General features: G+C 25.3%; 1 protein-coding gene across 1 annotated transcript in view; it reads left to right on the top strand.

Annotated features, from left to right (window-relative positions):
• LOC145834163 (putative NADH dehydrogenase [ubiquinone] iron-sulfur protein 6, mitochondrial) overlaps window positions 1-19,666 on the top strand; it is a 160,768-nt gene that overhangs the window by 44,527 nt on the left and 96,575 nt on the right. The gene's annotated exons all lie outside the window — the stretch shown is intronic.

Genomic DNA, 19,666 nt, shown 5'->3' with positions numbered 1-19,666 from the left:
TCAAAAAGTCAATACGTAATGATAACTTTAGTTTAAAAATGGTAGAGCGTTTATCCTTGGTAAAGTCTTTAGCTTGATCGCGGTATTGTACTTTAAACTTTACTTATAAATTTAATCATGAAAAAAAAATTTTTATGCATGATATAAGGCTTTAATAGATTATCCTAACTACTTTTTACTCAGATGTTATGGTTTTTTAATTACTAGTCATTTTTAAGTTTTTTCTTTGCCTATTTGCTTAACAATCTGCTCGCTACATTATAAAACACAATTTTTTTTTTGATATAGAAAAAGTTTCAAAACTTATTACGACTTTTTCAATTAAGGTTTTTGTCTAATTAGCAATATTTTGAACCACCTAATGTTTAATTTTGTGAAGAAAGCTATAAATAATTAGTCAAATTCGAGGAATTCTTAAAGCTAAGATTAAAGAAATTGATTAAAATTAATCATTAGAATCTAGTAGTGACGTAATTAAATAAGTTTTTATCAAATTTTTTGATACAAGTTTATATAATATATGTGATTTTATTTTTAAATTATCTTTCACAAAGATCACTGATTTGTATTATTTAAAGCCTCTAAAGTGAGGCTTACAATATTTTTAAATACTAAAAATTATGCTGAATTGCAAATATACTACTAGGCTAACTAAGTGAATAATTAATTTTTTAATATTAAAGATGCTGTTTTCTTGTAGAAAAGTATTTTAGTGTAATTTTTACTTGATAAAATCTGCCGTTACAATTATTTGTTGTAAAATGATCTTTTTAAGTGATAATTTCAGTTGAGAAAGAGTTTTTGTTTATGAAAGTTATATGTACTAGTTTTTGAAAAGAGTTAATTTTTATGGTGTTAAACTTGACTTTAATATGTTTAATATAACATGTTATATGAATAAACAATACCTTATATTGTTTTAATCATTTATATTTTTATCAAGCACTAATGTAAGAATTTAGAAAGTGCTTCTGTAGTAACTGCTGATTTCACTTTGTTTTTTTTTTCATCCTTGAATAAACTAAAATTATTCAGTTATGTAATATATTTAAAATAACTTTGATGCGTTTTTAACTGAGCGATTATGTTATCAGCTTTATATGTTTCAAATTTTTCATTAAAATTTTAAATAACCTTGATTGATAGCAAAAGTAGTAGTAGAGATTTTTAACTTGTAGTAATTTTTTTTTTTGTTTTTCTTGTTGGTAGTATTTCCTTAATATTAAACAATTCGTAACTTTTACTAATACAATTATTTAAGCATTTAAAACAGCAGTATGTGAAATGTAAATCTTTCGCATACTACAATGTATGAATTTAAGAACCATTACAATATGGTTGTGTAAATCGAGTCACTCATATATCTATTCAACAATAAATAAATGAAGAGCTTATGATGTTGTTGATGTTAAGCATAGAGCTTTTTTAATTTTTTTATTATTATGCCGTTCGATCCGATAATGTTTTATATGTATACAGCTCAAATTAAGTGCTTAAAAACTTCTTATTTTTCTAAAGTACTCTGGTATTCTTGATTTCATTACATATTTGTTATTCTTATAAACTTTCTACTTTATATATCACAATAAAAGTTCTCAACTTAATGATAAGGAGAATTGATTATTGTAAACTAAAAAATTGATCATTTTAAACCGATTAGTGACGTAGGTAGTACTGAATAATTTTGTCAAAATATATTATTCAATTAATTTGACAAAATTATATAGTGTATGAATCTAACAAATAACAACGAAACAATTTCAGAACCATTACAATATGGTTGTGTAACTAAATAATTCATTGTAACTTATTAAGTGTTCACTTGCTACAGTTATAATAGTATGTATTTTAATCTGTATTAAAAAATACTAAGTTCCTAAACTTAATCTTTTTACACTTTAGTATTACCTATAAATGATAGATTTAAGTTTAGCCTTTATGTCAACATTTATGTTTAACTTTCAAAAACTCAATTTGAACTGAGGTATTGAAGCATTATTTTACAACAGTGTTTTAAAATACAATATCATTATTATTTTAATTTAAACTAAAACTTAATTTTTAATAATTCTTAAAACGATATTCTTTTTTTTATTGTATTGTTTTCATATCTTTTAGAAAAGTTTTTCTCAAAGTTATAACCTATGCACATATATTTTGTTTTATAATGTATATTTGTAAGGACTAATTCAATGGAGAAGTTGATACATTTAAATCGAGGAGTAATGTAGTTAGTTATAAATAGTTTAATTACAAAATTTCTTGCATATTCGAAACCAGATAAGTTTAAAAAAATTAAACAGGTCACTCAGTTCATACACTTTATTTTCAAACTGTTCAAATACGGTTGTATAAAACAAATCATTCACAAACCTATCGAGTATTAAAGTAGATAGTTTAAAACAATTTAACTACAAAATTTCATACATGTTTAAAACCAGATTAAGTTTAGTAAAATTAAACAGGCCAATCTATGCATGTAATCTTCTATTTATTTTTTAAACGGTTCAAATGTGGTTGTGTAAAACAAATCATTCACAAACCTATCAAGTATTATGATTATGCTGCAGTTATAGTATTGTTAATGTTGTTACAGTGATTTGAATTAAGTTTTAAGTATTAATCTCCTTTTCTCATGGCTACTTTTAATAACTGTATAGTTATTTATGTATTGTATCTATTTTTTGTCATTTATTTGTAGAAGTTACTTGATTAAAAGTCATTGCATAGAAAATCTCTAAGTCATTAGTTTGAAGATGTATTAGTAAATTGCAATTATTCTTTTTGTTTTGAAAAAAGATTTTTAAACCAAAAAGTTTTATCATAGATATATGCTTTAATTTATATTTTCTATTTACTAAATGTATGTGTTTATGTACTTGTTCGAAAAATGATACTTATCTTGAAATGTTACTGAATTAATTTGTTCAGTTTTTACTTAATCTTTAGTACTATGTTTTATTTCTTCTAAAGTTGAAAAAGATTGATTCTATTCAGTAATTTTAAAAGTATCTTTTTAATGTTGAACAACTTAAAACATGCTAATAAATTAAAATAATATATTTTACCAAGTAATAAAAAATATTTAATAGCTTTTTTGATTTTCAATTACGTTTAATTTGAATATTTCTTGTTAAGATTCGAAAACTATGATAATAAATTTGCATCAAAAATACTGGTATAAAATATCTTGTAACTTTTCATTGGTGGAAGATTTAGATCAGCTGTTCATAACCTTTTTTCAAAACTTTACCTTTAAAACTAACAAATTTTTTTTACATGCATCTGAAACAACTATTGACGTCACTAGCAAAAACTGTATCAAAATTCTTTCAATAACTTATATAATAATAAGCTAATATTTCAAAACTTAACGAATTTATTGCTAATATTGTCAAAAACTTCAACAATTTGTAACACATGTAAGTTGTGTGTTAAAAGTTAATTATATTGTCCAGTTTCCCAACATACTTAATGAGTTGTTTTGAGTACGAGATTTTATAGAAGGAAATTATCAATTTTTTCTCTAATATTCAAGGTAGTGTTTATTTATTAATGAATGAAAACGAAAGTAACAAATCACTTCTATTTTAAGCCTTGTAAGTTAAAGAAAGCAATTTATCATAAAAACATCTTTAAAATGTCTATAATATTTTTAAAATATTGCAAACATTTATTTGTTCATTATTCTGATTAAAAAAAAAATTACCCCCAGGTTAAGAATTACACCTCTCGCATCTTTACGCACTCTGGTTTAGTTACGCTTTTTAGAATTCTAAAAGTTTCAAAAATTTATTTTTTATTATTGCAAAAATTAGGTTTATTGTGTACTTGTAATTTAAAATATGTTCTTTTATGCTAACTCACCTTTCTATATCTTTATGTCTTTTGTGTCTGTATGGTTATGGTAACTGTTTATCACTCATTTGAAGCAAGGAGTTTGTTACCATTGTTTCAAAATCAGTAATCTTTTGCTTGAATCCAAGTTCTTAGATCCAATGGATCCCACTCTTTTGGGCTGTACAGAAAACTGAAGTTGTGTATTACACTTATCTTGATAATTATTAAAAAATAACTCATGTGTTCAATACGTATAGTATTAGAAATATTTGTTGCTGATTTATAACCATGTATTTTTGCTTTACATTGTTAAGAAGGCAATAAATACTTGAGCCTAATAATTTTTGTTTTTATACATTCTATCACTTTTCAACGAGATGTATGTGCTCAAAATTAAACAAACTAATTAAAGTAATTCGGTAAAAAATCTAATAAAATTGTTTTAATTTCAGAACTAGATGTTTTTACAATTTAATTTCTTACTAAAATTATTGCAAAATGAACTATAAGTTTTTCTGATAATTTTACTCTATAATTTTATTATTTGTTGCATCGCGATAAAACTTTTGAAGTTTAGAGTTGCCCTTGGTTTATCTATCAAAATGTTTTACTATCAACAATTCTGTTACATAATTAAACTTTTATATATTTCTATATGCGTTGATCACAGTTTTTTAAATCTTTCAAAAACATTAAAATTAAAAAAAAGATACAATCGATATCTGAATTCTCTTTTGTAGTGACGTATTTGGACAAAATCGCAAAATCTTGTACATTTTCACTATTTTAAAAACAAGATCTACCAAAAATTAATATTGCTTTTCCATCTGGTGAATATTTCTAGACCACTGTGTTACGTTAAAATATGTTAAATCGGTTTAATTTTCTTATAACGCAAATTAACTTAATGTTTGTTAAAGCGTAATTATGTCTTCGTTATTGTTAAGTCTTAAATATAAATAAATCTAATTTAACTTTACTTTATACACCTAACAATACAACTTAAATTTATTAAACTTGGAATAATCAAAATGTTCTTTTCTGTGGAGTCATTTTTGTAAAGTGCGTTCAGTACTATGACCAACATAATATAAAGATTGTTTTTGCTCTGATATTTTTTTATTGAAAAAAAAAAATTAATAATTTTATTAGCATTTGTTTTTGTCAACATAAAAAAGCTATCAATTATTAAGTGTTATACTCTGGGAAAATGTGTGATTTTTATTATATATGAAGTCGTGTCTTAATGGTTATCAAAAACAGATTATGTGTTCAATGCTAAACATATAGAAATAAGTACTTTTATAACCATTATAGTTAATTTATTACCATGTATTTTGTTTTAAAACTTAAGTATGAAGTAGAGACTTGAACGTATTAGTTTTTCTGCTTCTATATATGTTCAAAAATGTTTTAAAAATGACATTTCTACTAGAAGTATTGCAAGTTAGACTGTAATATTACAAGTTTTCAAAATGTTATTTTCTCTATGAACAGTTCTGCTAAATATATATTTTTCTGTATTTTTATCCATAAATTTATTTATCACATACAATTTAAAAAGTAAAACGTTTTAAAAAGATTGAATTAACCGAATTCTTATTTGTAGTGACGTAATTAACCAAAGTCACGAATTGTTGTACACTATTTTTGTATATAATAAACCGGAATCATAAATTTTTGTATGTCAATAAGCAGGGTGATATTTGCCGACCACTGTGTTACGTGGTTAAAACATGAAGATATTTTTTTAAGTTAAAAGTTAACAAGCGTGTCTGTATGGTAGGTAACTGTTGATAACTCATCTGAAGCAAAGAGTTTGTTACCTTTGCTTAAAAATTAGTGATCTTTTTCTTGAACCCCAATTCTTAGATCTAATGGATACCACTCTTTTAAGCTGTACAGGAAACTTTCTTTTTGTTAATCTTTGCGAGATCTTTTAAGACTAACACAGGGGTCGACAAACTGCGGCCCGCGGGCCACATTAAAGTTTTTATTCAACTAGTTTAGTATATTAATATTTTCGAAAACACAAAAAAAAATTTTAGTGTTATATTTAAAGGATGTTCTATCGCCTAAATTTTTTTTGTTCGAAAAAATTGTCTTTAAAAATGTTTTTTAAAGCACATAAAAAAACGTTCCTTTTTGACCTGCCGACCCCTGGACTAACAGGTCCATATAAATGAGCTTGAGTTAGTCATGCTAACTTTTTTTTAAATATTATTAAATTAAAAGCTGTTTTGTATCAACTACCAAACACTGGTGTTGTTGTTCAATACGAGTGTTGAATATTACTGTTACTTGTAAAGATGAACAACTGCATCAGTGTTATTTTATGATTTTTTTTGTTTTATTTGTTGTAGTTTGCACTCAATACAATTGTTGTTTTTATCTTTAATTATTTTTGTTTGCCTTCTTAGACTTTTTATTACTGTAAGAAGTTTTCTAAATAATTACTAAATAATTATTTAGAAAACTTCTTAATAATTATTTAGTAATTTAGTAGAATAATAATTACATTAATACAAATAAACTAGCATTTAATTGTATTAACGTAAAATTAGCTTCATGCTAGTTTACTGAGAAGTAAATAATTATTTCAATATTTACTTTATGTAACTGAAGTTATCTATTTAATCTTGATCATTATGAAAAAAAGTATTCAATACTTGATGTGTAAAAAATATAGTTGTTAAATTGTTACAATATATATTTGTTTTACATTCTTAAGTATGGAGTAAAGACAAGAAAGCTATTTTTATAAATTCAACTTACTGTTTAGTGGGCCTTAAATGCTAATAAATGCAAAAATCAATTAAATTTATTCGATATCAAAATTAATAAACTGTTCTTTATTTAAAACTAAGGGTTGTACGTTTGAATTTTTTACAAGAAGTATTGCAAGTTAAACTAGGGCATCTTTGATTTTTTCTACATACTATACTCTATCAACAATTCTGTTACATAAATATGTATTTGTAATAATTATAGTAGAAAAATTGACTGTAAAAACATTTAGTTTTGTAAGCAAAACAATTCACACATTATTTAGTTACTAAAAAATTAAAAGTGAAAAGAAATCTACTGAAATATTTTTTGTAGTGACGTAATTGACCAAAATCACAAAGTGTTGTACACTATAAATGTTTATAAAAAACCGGATAACTATTGCTAATAGTTCTATTTAATGGATTATAATATTTTGACCGCATACGTGGTTTAAACATGAAAATTATCTTTGTAAGCGAAAAGTTAACATGCGTGTCTGAATGGTGGGTAATTGTCCATAACTAAGCCGCAATTTATCAAAATCACAAAATTTGTATATAATAAACTGGAATCTAATAATAAACATAAATCATATTCTTACGAGCGAAAAGTTGTTATGCTTGCCTGTATGGTCGTGCCTATAACACGGAGGAGTTGTTACCTGAATACAAGTTCGGTTATTTTTTGATTAAATCTTTTAGATTTATTTGATGCAGTAGTACTAAAAATTTCAACAATTAAATTGAACATCAGAGTTGCGATCCTCAAGCAATTGTGATGTTAAAAATTCATTTCAAAACATAATTTTAAATTGTTTAGTGATGTGAATTATTTTGACGAGAAAGTTTTTATAAAAATATAAAGCCACACTTATATATTAAAATTATTTCTTTAAGCCTTTAATCTGTAATCCATTACTTAGTGGCTGTACTGTAATATAAAAAAATTTTATTCAAAATTGCGATGAAAATAGAATTTGTCTTTTATTTAAGTAGAATAGTTTTATTTAATTACAAATGTTTTTATACTTAAAAGATGTTAAATCGTTTAAATTTTATTTTCAACCAAATAAACTTGATAGTTTGTTAAAGCGTAATTATGTCTTCGTTGTTGTAAAGTCTTAAATTCCATTAAATCTAATTTAACTTTACGTTATACACATAAAAGTACAACTTATGTTTATTAAACTTAAATTAATCAAAATGTTCTCATTGGTGTATTTTTTGTCAAGTGTGCTCAGTACTATGATCATCATAATATAAAGCTTGTTTTGCTTAATATTTTAATACTAATTGTTTAAGATGAGTTAATTAGCATTTGTTTTTGTCAACATAAAAAAGCTATCAATTATTAAGTGTGATACTCTGTGAAAATGTATAAATTTTATTTATACTTGAAGTCGTTTCTTGATAATTATTAAAATCAGATTGTGTTTTCAATATTAAACATGTAGAAAAAAGTACTTTTATATTAATTGTAGTTATTTTGTTACCAGGTATTTTGTTTTACATATTTGAGTAGAGCGTAGAAGCTAGAACCTTTTAGTTATTCTACTTCTATATATTCAGAAATATTTTAGATGTTTTTTAAAATGACTTTTTTAATACAAGTATTGCAAGTTAGACTGTAAGATTTTAGTTTTTCAACATGTTTTCTATATGAACAGTTCTGCTAAATACATATTTTTGTAGAATTTTATTCATATATCTATTGATCACATACAATTTAAAAAGTATGTAAAACATTTATAAAAGAGAGAATCAATCGAGTTCTCTTTCGTAGTGACGTAACTGAACAAAATCACAAAATATTGTACACTGTATGTGTTTATAAAAAACCCGATCAAGGAAATCAGTGGGTTCACAAGTCTATATAATTATTTTTAGACCACTATGTTATGTGGTCTAAACATGAAAATTATCTTTTAATCAAAAAGCTAATATGCGTGTCTGTAACTAACATTCATGTATGTATGGTGGGTTAATTGTTCATCGCTAGTCAGGAGCAAGGAGTTTGTCACCGTTGTTTAAAATTCAGCAATTTTTTGCTTGAACTCCAATTCTCAGATCCCACTCTTTTATGATGTACAGAAAACTTTTGTCAATCTTTGCACTTGTCTTGACTAACAGGTTGATAAAAACGAACTCGAGTTAGTGTACATGCAAAATCTCTTAAAATATTATTAAATTAAAAGTTGTTTTATATTAACTACCAAATAAAAAAACGCTTTTGTTGTTCATTGTGCATGTTAAATATTATTCTTACTTATAAAGTTAAACAACTGGATCAGTGTTGATTTTATGGCGAATTTTTTTGTTTCATTTGCTGTAGTTTCAAACAGAGTTGCCACATACTCAGGGAAACGCAGGGAATTTTGATTCTTTTTTTTAACTAAGGGAAACTCAATGAAGTTTTGGTTTTTTCTAAAAGTTTCAGGGAATTTAAATTTTTTCTTTCAAATCTCAGGAAAAATTTTATCTAGATCTAGAATGAGATTTAGTTAATCCAGTTTCAATATTTTGTTCAAAAAAGTAAATTTTATTTATTTTTAAGTGCCTATATAAATAGATTTATGCAAATTATATATTTTATTCGAGACTGTTTTCGGTAGCAAAAATTGCGACCTTTTCAAGCAAAAAAAAATATTAAATTTTTATTTTTGCTTGAAAAGGTCGCAATTTCGCCAACGAAACCGGTCCTGAATAAAATATATAATTTGCATAAATCTATTTAAATAAGCTCTTTAAATCCCAGTAAGTTGAGCATACTTTTTTAGTTAAGGCAAATAACTATATAAGTGCTTATATAGAAAATATTTAGCTTTGCGGCTATTTGTTCAATATTCTTAGAATTAACATTGGAATTTTTTGATAAATAATACAATTTTTAAGGATTTGAAAAAAAAAACTCAGGGAAGTTTCTGGTCACTCAAGGAAGATTTTTTGACTCAAAGAGTGGCGACCCTGGGTTCGCACTCAATATAATGGTTTTTATTATCTTTAATGCTTTTTGTTTGCTTTCTTTGACATACTATTATTAAAAGAAGTTGGACACGACAATTTTAAATATAAAACCAGTTAGGAAAATATTAGTTACTAATATTTTACTTTTACTGACAGATTTAGCGAGCCACTATCTTATGTGGTATAAACAGAAAACTTATCCTAAAATACTAACTAAATTAGCAGAAAGTTTTTAATGTTTCTCATCCCAAGTATGCACTTAAAGTAACAGTATACGAACTTTTGCAGAGTTTTTACTTTAATTCAAAGTCTATTGTATGAACAGGGTTGCCACTTTACCTAGAATCCTGGAAAAACCTTGAACTTGACTATTTAGGCAAAAAAAACCTGGAATTTAAGAAATTTAAAAAAAAACTGGAAAAATCTGGAACTTTGAACTAAATACCTTGAAAAACCTAGAATTTTTAAGAATTTTAACATGTTCAGTAGTAAAATTTCGGTTTGACTCAAAAAATTTATCATATATATAAAAAAAATTTGTCATCACCAAAAATTTTTATAATAAAAAATACGTTTTTAGTAGCTTTACAGTATCTTTTTAATCTTTTTATACTATTGAACACAGTTTCTTACCTTAAATTTAACTTTACATTAAAAATAGACCAAAAAAAGTGTACTTTTAAAAACCTGGAAAACATTTTGAAAAAACGAGTGGCAACCCTGTATGAACCCCTTTTGTATTTATGATATAGTAAACCAACCGTTATTATACGGTATGGTTTTAAAAAATACTCAGCTTTACTTGTTATATCTCAGAATATTAACTTGAATTATTTTAGCACATTTTTTTTTATGTAAAAACTAATTAAACTTTTACCTAATACAATGTAGTTCAATTGTTTTGAATTGTTTTTTTTTTCAATCAAATATTTTAATGCAGAACAACTAAAAGTTTTAATAATTGAAATCGAATATCAGAGTTTGAGATCTTTAAGCAATTATGTTGTTAAAATTTATGAAACTTCATTTTGAACTGATGATTGACGTAGAGTTTTTCAAGTATTTTATAAAATAAAATTTATAAAAATATAAAGCCACCGATACACTTACATAATTTAATTGGCTTAATTTAATTGAATCAATTTAATTAAATATATAAAATTTTAAACCTTGTTGCAATCAATATGTAATTCATTACTTAGTAGCTTTACTGTTATATAAAAATAAATGTTTTCTTCAAAATTGCGGAGAAAATATAGTTTGTCTTTTATTTAAGTAGAGTAGTTCTATTTAATTGCAAATGTTTAAATACTTGAGATATGTTTAATCGGTTTAATTTCTTTATTAACGCAAATCAACTTTATAGTTTGTTAAAGCGCAATTATGTCTTCGTTGTTGTTAAGTCTTAAATTCCAATAAATCTAATTTATCTTTACTTTATACACCTAACAATACAACTTAAATTTATTAAACTCAAAATAATCAAAATGTTCTTTTCCGTGGTTTTATTTTTTGTAAAGTGTGCTCAGTACTATGATTAACATAATATAACGCTTGTTTGTGCTCTAATATTTTATTACTGAAAAAAAAAAGTTTTTTTTTCGAAATAAGTTTATTAGCATTTGTTTGTGTTAACATAGAAGAGCTATCAATTATGCAATCAAGTGTGATACACTGTGAAAATATGTGATTTTTATTTATGTTTGAAGTCGTTTGTTAATGTTTGTTAAAAACAGATTATTTGTTCAATATTAAACTTATAGAAAAAAGGACTCTTAAATTAATTGTAGTTATTTTGCTACCAGGTATTTTGTTTTACAAGTATGAAGTAGAGACTTGAATTTATTAGTTTTTCTGCTTCTATATATGTTTATAAATATTCTAGATGTTTTTAAAAATGACTTTTTCATAAAAAGTATTGCAAGTTGGACTGTCAGATTTTCAAGTTTTTCAGCATATTTTTCTCTATGAATAGTTCTGCTAAATACATATTTTTTGAATATTTTTATACATATATCTATTGATCACACACAATTTAAAAAGCAAAACATATAAAAATTAATGAATCAACCGAATTCTCTTTTGTGGTGACGTAATTGACCAAAATCACAAAATGTTGTACACTATATCTGTTTATAAAAAACTTTATCCACTTAGACAACTCCATGAATTGGGCGGTAGAATATTTTGACCACTGTGTTATGTGGTATAAACATGAAAATCATCTTTGTAAAACATGAAACTCATACTTGTAACTTAAAAGTTAATGTGCGTGTTTGTACTGTAGGTAACTGTTCATCATTCATTTAAATTTTAAAACAAGTAGCTTGTCACCATTGTTTAAAAATCTTTTGATCAAACTTCAAATTCTTAGATCAAATGGATCCCATTCTTTTGTACAGAAAAAATTCTGTCAATCTTTACTCTACCAACAGGTTAGTAAAAACAAACTCAAGTTGTTAACATGCGAAGTCTGTCAAAATATTAGTAAATTAAAAGTTGTTTTGTATGAGCTAATGTGAGCGAAAAGTAAGCATACATCTGTGCATGATGGCTTACTGTTCATCGCTAATCCAGAGCTGCCACAAGGTCTGCCTGAGCAAAGAGTTTGTTACCTTTGTAATAAAATCAGTAATCTTTTGCTTTAACCCCAACTTTTCAAACCCAACTCGACCAATGAACCTACTAACAGGTTCGTAAAAACGAACTCGAACTAGTTAACATACGAAGTATCTTAAAATTTATTAAATTAAAAATTATTTGTATTAACTACCCAATACACAAAAAAAACACTTTTTTTGCTGTTCAATGTGAGTGTTAAGAATTGCTGTTACTTATAAAGTTAAACAACTATATCAGTGTTGATTTTATGGTGATTGTTTTGCGTTTCATATGTTGTAGTTTGCATCAATCCGATAGTTGTTATAATCTTTAAAGTTTCTTGTTTGTTTTATTTGACATTTTATTACTGAAAGAAGTTTGCTGAATAATTACTTAGCATTTATTTGTATCAACGTAAAATTAACTTCTAGCTAGTTTACTGAAAAAAAAAATTATGTCAACAGTTTTTTTTTTTGTAACTAAAGTTGTCTATTTAATCTTGATCGTTATGAAAAAAATATTTAACACTTGATGTATAAAAAAATATTGTTAATTAATTATTGCAACATATGTTTGTTTTACATTCTTAGGTAGAGAGTAAAGACAAGATAGCGATTTTAATAAATTAAATCTACTGTTTAGTGGGTCTTAAATGCTAATAAATGAATAAATCAATTAAATGTATTCGATATCAAATCTAATAAACTGTTCTTTATTTAAAACTAAGGGTTTTTACATTTGAATTTTTTACAAGAAGTATTGCAATGTAAACTATGGCATTTTTGATTTTTTCTACATATTTTACTCTATCAACAATTCTATTACATAAATATGTATTTGTAATAGTTTTAGTAGATAAATTGACTGTAAAAACAATGAGTTTTGTAAGCAAAACAGTTCACACATTATTTAGTTGGTAAAGATTAAAAGTAAAAAGAAATCTACTGAAATCTTTTTTGTAGTGACGTAATTGAACAAAATCGCAAAATGTTGTACTCTTTAATTGTATATAAATAACTAGTTTGGAAAAGATATACTGTTACTACATAATTGAAATTTTCAAGCCACTACATTATGTGGTTTAAATACTTGATTAAACATGCTATCCTTTAAATTAGCACGAAAAATTTTGAATATTTCTCACCCGACTGCATCAGTACACAAATCTTTTTAGAGTTTTTACTTTAATTCAAAATATTTTGTATGAGTTTCCATGCCTTTTGTACAAGACGAATGGTTTTTATGCAATATGATTTTTTAAAATACTCGGATCTACTTGTTGTATCTCAGAATATTTAACTAAACTATTTTAGCACATTTTGTTTTATTAAAAAATTAACTAAACCTTTGACTAATCGAAAATAAATTTTGATCGTTTTTTGACGTTTATTTAAATAAGTACAACTAAAAATTTCGACAATTAGTATTGAACAACACATTTTGAGATCGTCAAGCAATTATGTTGTCTAAATTTATAAATTTTTATTTTGAACTGTTTAATGACGTGAATTAAAAGTATTTTAAGAAGGAAGTTTTTATACAAATATTAAGCCACCGATACACTTGCATGATTTAAACCTCATTGTAATCAATGTGTGATCCATTACTTAGTGACTGTATTGTTACATAAAAGATGTTTTGTTCAAAATTGTGGTAAAAATATAGTTTTTCTTTTATTTAAGTAGAGTAGATCTATTGAATTACAAATATTTGTATACATGAGACATATTAAAACGGTCTAATTTGATAGTTTGTTAAAGTGTAATTATGTCTTAGTTATTCTTAAGTCTGAAATTCCAATAATTTTATTTTAACTTTACGTTATACACCTTAAAATTCAACTTAAATTTATTAAACTTAGAATAATCAGAATATTCTTTTATGTGGTGTCTTTTTTGTAGAGTGTGCTATGATTAACATAATACAAAGCTTGTTTTTGCTAACATGTTTTATTACTGAAAAAATAAAGATTTTTTTAAACATAAAAATGTGTAAACATAGAAAAGCTATCAATTATGCAATCAAGCGTGACACTCTGTGAAATTATGATATTTTTATATATACTTGTAGTTGTTCCTTGATGGTTACTAAAAACAATGTGTTCAATACTAAACATATAGAGAAAAGTACTTTTATAACAATTCTAGTTTATTTATCACCAGGTATATTGTTTTACATATTTAAGTAGGAAGTAAAGACTCGAACCTATTAGTTATTCTGTTTTTATATATTCATAAGTATTCTAGATGTTTTTGAAAATAACTTTTTTACTAGAAGTATTGCAAGTTAGACTGTAAGATTTTCAAGTTTAAAAACAAATTTTTCTCTAGAAACAGCTCTGCTCAATTTATATTTTCGTAGATTTTTATTACTGTTGAACACATACATTTTAAAAAGTGAAACGTTAAAAAAAGTATAATCAACAGAATTATCTTTTGTAGTGACGTAGTTGACCAAAATCACAAAATATTGTACATTAAATTTGTATATTAAACCGGGTCAGCTAATAAAACTGCTTCTATGACGATCAGTGAAAATTTACTGACCACTCTGTTAAGTGGTTTAAACATGAAACTCATCTTTGCGATCAAAAAGTTAACAAAATGCGTGTCTGCATGGTTGGTAACTGTTTATCATTTATTTGAAGCAAGGAGTTTGTTGCATTTGTTCAAAAATCATTAATATTTCGCAGTAAGCTTTTGCTTGAACCCCAATTCTTAGATCTAATGGTTCCCACTCTTTTCTGCTATACAGAAAACTTTTTGTTAATCTTTACTCGAATATTTATGACCAACAGGTTGATAAAAACGAACTCGAGTTAGTTAACATGCGAAGTATCTTAAAACATTATTAAATTACAATTTGATATGTATCAACTACCAAATACAGATAAAAATAAAACACTGATGATGTTGTTCAACTTTATGCATGTTGAATATTTACTGTAATATTTAACATGCATTAAGTTTTTGCACTTTTTTTTCGTAAAGTTTGCTGTAGTTTGTACTGCAATTTTTTTCAAAGCTTATTGTTTGCCTCGTTAAATTATTACTGTAAGAAAGGTTTTTTTGCGCAGTAGATTACTTTGAATTTTTTGTATGAACAAAAAAAAGTTAATGCAAGTTCACTTAAAAATGATATTGATTATGTCAACAATTTTTTCCGTTTGGAGTTGTGTATCATTAATCTTGATCGTTAAAAAAAAGTATTTAATATTTAATGTATAACATAAAAAAATGTTGTTGTTTAATTATTACAAGATATGTTTGTTTTAAATTCTTAATTAGAGAGAACAGACTGAACCTATTAGTTATTCTAATTCTATTAATTTAATCTACTTTCAGTGGGCCTTAAATGATAATAAATAAACAAGTCAATTATACTCATTAAAAATCAAATCTAATACAACTGTTCTCCTTTTAAAAACTAGGGGTGTTTTCATTAGATTTTTTAACTTGAAGTATTGCAAGTAAGATTAAAGCATCTTTGTTTTTTCTACATATTGTACTCTCTCAACAGTTCTATTACGTAAATATTATTTGTAAAATTTTATACATGTATCGTATAGTAATCACAGTTTTTTGAATATTTAAAAGATATCATCTACTGGTTTCTCTTTTGTGGTGACGTAATTGAATAAAGTTTCAAAATGACGTACATATCACTTAATATAAAAAACCAGTTAAATGTAGTAATAATCTATCAATCTTCGTTTTAAAATGCAAGTCACTATGTTACGTGGTTATAACGGAAAGCTTATTCTCCAAGCTTAAGTAAATATGCGTGCTTATATGGTTGGTGACTTAATTTACATTGTCATTAAACTTTGTAATATTCGCTTAAAATCCCATTTCTTAAATACGGTTTAGGCCACTCTTCAACGCTATGTTAAAAAGTTAAAACTACTAGAAATACTTGACAAAGTTGTACAAATGTTTTTTTTTCTGTGTATTTGGTAATCAATTGATTTTTTTTAAATCACGTTTAAAGAAAGTGTTCACAAACTTAAGTTCTTTTTACCAATTTTATCGTGGTAAATAAAACCGTTATTCATAAAGTTGAATAACTACTCATGTTATTTATTTTTATTTTGGGTTTTGCTTTAATTAGGGTTGCCACAAAGTCAGGAAAATTCAGGGAATGAAAAACAGAAAAGTCAGGAAAAAATAAGGGATTTCAAAGCAAAATACAGGAAATATGTATGTTTGTTTTACATTCATAAGTAGAGACTAGAACCTAATAGTTTTTCTGCTTCTATATATGCAATATACTGTTTAGTAGACTTTGTGCTAATAGTTAAAAATTTATATTGAATACAAAAAATTGTTTTCACATTCGAAATTTTTACTCAAAGTATTGCAGGTTGATTTAAAACATCTTTAAGTTTTTCAATAAATTTTACTCTATTAACATAATTATGTATTAGAGTAGAGACTACGACCTGATAGTTTCTCTGTTTCTATATATTCAATTTTCTGTATAGGGAGATTTATATACTTAAAATAAAAGGGATTAGTTAAGTTCGTTTGATACTAAATAAAATATTACTGATTTTCCTACAAAGCTTAATGTTTTTACATTCGAAATTTTTACTAGAAGTGTTTCAAGTTGAATTAGAACGTCTTTGAAATTAAATTATTGTAGCAGTAAATTATTGTTAGCGTTTGTGTATGTCAAGTTCAGGGCATATGGGGTCCGACATTTTTTTTTTTTCACTAAAAATAAAATTGAATCTGATATGAAAGCTTGAAGTACAAACTACAAGCAAATTTTTATGGAATTAAAAGATCTTTTATAATTTTTGAGATATTGTAGTTTAATAAAAAGTTTCCAATACAAGTGTATGGACCGCAAATTATTTGGGTTCACTTATCTAGGAAATTTTAAAGTTCACTAAAAATCCATCTTTTCCTTCAGTTTTTTGAGCTAAAGACCTCAATTTTTTAGGAAATGTTCCTTTTATAGTTTAAAACACTTTGAATGTTGAAATTTTAAAAATATTTAAAAAAAAGGATTGAAATAACAAAAAAAAAAGTTTGTTTTTTTAATAAAAAATTCATTTTTCAAAATAACAAAAATTCCTGCATTCAAACTTTTTAAAACTTAAAAATAAACTTTCTGTGAAAACTTGAAGAAGTTTGGCATGAAAAATGAAGGATGAGATAGATTTTAAGTGAAATGGTCTTTTTATGTATTTTTACTTTGCGCCTTCCATAAGGAACCTATTGAGGTCACCGACTTTGATCGCTCATATCTCAAAAGTTTTTTTGAACACCCCCATATGCCCTTAATATAAATAGAAAGTTATGAATTTTTTTCAAATTTATTGTTCTGTGGTCTAAATGAAGTTTAAAATGTGCGCTGGAAATTTGCACAAATAATTTAATGTTATGGACATTTGTAATCCCCAAGCAACTATGCTGTTAAATTTTATGAAAATTCGTTTAGAACAGTTTAATGACGTGAGTTATTGAAAGTATTTTAAGAAGAAAAATTTTATACAAATATAAAGCCACCGATACACTTGCATGATTTAAACCTCGTTGTAATTAATTGGTAATCCATTACTTAGTGGCTGTACTGATACATAAAAAGAAATGTTTTGTTCAAAATTGTGGTGAAAATATTGTTTGTCTTTTATTTAGGTAGAGTAGATCTTTTGAATTACAAATGTTTTTATAGTTGAGATATGTAAAAAATTTGTTTAATTTTCTTATTAACGCAAATTAACTTGATAGTTTGTTAAAACGTAATTATGTCTTCGTTGTTTATTGCTTAATCTTAAATTTCAATAAATCTAATTAAACTTTACGTTATACAGTACACTACCGCTTAAGTACGCAAATTGAACCCGACCAAAAAGTGCGTACTTAGCACGGGTAGTGCGTACTTTTTAAAGACATAGTATAATATGAACTTAAGTTGTTTGTTTTCTTTCTTAAAACTAGCCACCAAATAATTAAGCCAAATAAACAAGTATTTTTATTTTAAATAAAATTTAATACATAATTCTAATCCGCAAAACTTTTTATCAGATTTAAAAAAAAATTATTTTGTTTATAAAAATTTTCTACATAATTAATACATACTATTAATAGAGAAAGTCAATGTCAGTCAATGGTATAAAAAAGAATATTGAGCCATATTTTGTTTTGTTAGAAGTAAAGTACCAAACTACATTGTGTTTACCAAACATTTTGAAAACATCAATGTTTGTACATTTAAATTAAGTTATGACTTAACTATGTTGTATTTGTAGGTTTTTTTAGATTTGTCATCTAGATTTATTAATTTAATAGCATTACAACTCAAATATCATTATTCTTTTCACTTTTCTGCAACCACTACATAAGTATTTAGTTTATTAACATTTAGCAACACGACTGTCACAATTGGCCACTTAGACTACTCAGGATTACTCACCCTAATTTAAAATTTGTGAAAGTCTTAGGCTAACTCAGCAGGTTGGCCATTCTACCTTTCTTGATAAGTGCGTACTTAAGGCGTGATGCGTACCAAAAAAAGTGCGTACTTAAGCGGTAGTCTACTGTACACCTAAAAATACAACATAAATTTATTGAACTTAAAATAATCAAAATTTTCTTTTATGTGGTGTCATTTTTTGTAAAGTGTGCTCAGTACTATGATCAACATAATAAAAAGCTCTTATATTTTATTACTGAAAAAAAAGTTGAAATAACTTAATTAGTATTGGTTTGTGTTAACATAAAAAGCAATCAATTAATAAGTGTGATACTTTGTGAAAATACGTATTTTTTTAAATATTTGAAGTCGTGTTTTGATTGATATTACAAGCAGATTATGTGTTCAATACTGAACATATAGAAAAAATTACTTTTTAAACTATTGTAGTTAAGCTATTACCAGGTTTTTCGTTTTACATATTTGAGAAGGGAATAAAGACTTGAACCTGATAGTTTTTCTGCTTCTATATATCCATATATATTCTAGATATGTTTTTAAAAATGACTTTTTTACTAGAAGTAATGCAAGTTAGATTTTTTCCCTACAAACAGTTCTGCTAAATATACATTTTTGTAGATTTCTTACGTTTATCTACTGATCACATACAATTTAAAAAGTAAAAAAACTTAAAAGAGAGAGTCATCTTGTTTCTGTTTTGTAGTGACGTAGTTGAACAAAATCACAAAATCTTGTAATCTATAAATAAATATAAAATACTAGTTCCTCACCCATTATCAAACAAACCAGTTTTTGAATATTTGCACACCTTTGAATTACTTGGTTTAAACATGAAGCTCATTTTTCTGAACAAAAAGTTATTATGCGTATTATAATGGTAGGTGATTATTCATTACTAACCCAAAACAAGCAGTTGTTCCCTTTATTTAATTTCTTAAATCTTTTTGGTGAATCCACGTTTCTTAGATCCAGCTAGTCCTATTCTTTTGTGCTATACAAATAACTTTTTGTTGATCTCTACTCGAACTTTTACGACCAACCGGTTGATA

Source organism: Thalia democratica, chromosome 1, assembly GCF_965202585.1.
Source record: "Thalia democratica chromosome 1, ktThaDemo2.hap1.1, whole genome shotgun sequence".
Lineage (NCBI taxonomy): Eukaryota > Metazoa > Chordata > Thaliacea > Salpida > Salpidae > Thalia > Thalia democratica.
This window is presented reverse-complemented; position numbering and strand designations above follow the sequence as displayed.